Here is a 1317-nt window from a genome sequence, read left to right as displayed (position 1 = left end):
TTTGGTTCACAAAGAACCTCATAAGATTGGTGCAGACTTTTGTCTCATGAGATGCTGTCTATACTACCTGCAGAGCCTTGAAAACAATATAAGGGTCAACGAACCCAAAACTATTGTCATTTCTGATTCTGAGCTCTCTCATTTGGTGCCTGCATATATACATACAAATCATAAGTGTGTAAGGATTATATACATGTAATTAAAGAAGTTAGAATTTTAATAAAAAAAATACTTACAGACAAAAGCTGACAAGAGATTTGTCGAGAGCGTCGAGGTGACATAATTGGTGCAATTCTTCGAACTGGACGTATATGAGGTCATCTCCACGGAAGTAGTGATGTTGTCTAATACGAACAGAAATCCAATTATCTCCCCTTTTAGACGCCTCCATACACCACTTGTTTATTGCAAACATTTATGTGCCGAGCTCATGTAAACACTGAGGGTTGAATAGACTCCTGCCCAGTTCATATCTTGCCCTCCATTGATCAACTACCTCAGCTTTTTCAAATGTTTGACATCCAATAATGGCGACAATGTCTTCAATATTTAAACCGCTCTGTCCAAAGTAATGCTCAAGCGAATCTAGCTCAGACAACGCTAAGGATTTCTTTGGCACCAAGTCTTCATTTGAGCCGTATTGATTTGGCACCATCAAAGGGGGCACCGGTTTTGATACTTCTCCGAGCTGTGGGACCCCCTTTCCTACTCTCTTTCTAGGCTGTGAAGACTTGACCAGAGACCGCTCATAGTCCGAAAGTGCTGGCTTTTTCTGAGCTTCCCGCTGCTTCTTTTGTTGGTCCGCCACCTTCTTCCTCAGTTCCTATGGCTTTAAAAAAAAGTACGGCTTTTCTGGATTTAGCCGCTTTTTTCGTTTCCTCCTTCAATTTATCAAAAAATTGTTTCACCGCAGCTTTGGATGTAGCAATTACCTCCTCTTCACTCTTTTCATAAGGTAATTTCTCTAGTGTCTTAGCTCTCTTTGCTGAGACAGCCTTCTTTGGAGGTGGGACCGATGACTTCGGTCGTTCTTGGGCGGACCGCTTCAGATTACCTCGTTTTGGAGGCGAGGGGAGGGCGGACCGCTTCTGTGTACTCTTTTGAGAGGGCGGTGCAGGCGGTGGAGGTGGTGGGGCTGAACTTTTTGGTGTTGGAGAACGCGGTGGAGGAGTTGGAGACCTCGGTGGAGGAGGTGGAGACCGTGGTGGGGTTGGTGTGGCCGCCGCAGGTATTGGATGAGATCCAGCATTGTCACCGCCCGCAGCACTATGATGCGCTGGGGAAAGAACTGGACTTAGGTTGGAGGAGTCCCTGCAA

Source organism: Sorghum bicolor, chromosome 4 (genome assembly GCF_000003195.3).
Source record: "Sorghum bicolor cultivar BTx623 chromosome 4, Sorghum_bicolor_NCBIv3, whole genome shotgun sequence".
NCBI lineage: Eukaryota > Viridiplantae > Streptophyta > Magnoliopsida > Poales > Poaceae > Sorghum > Sorghum bicolor.
This window is presented reverse-complemented; position numbering follows the sequence as displayed.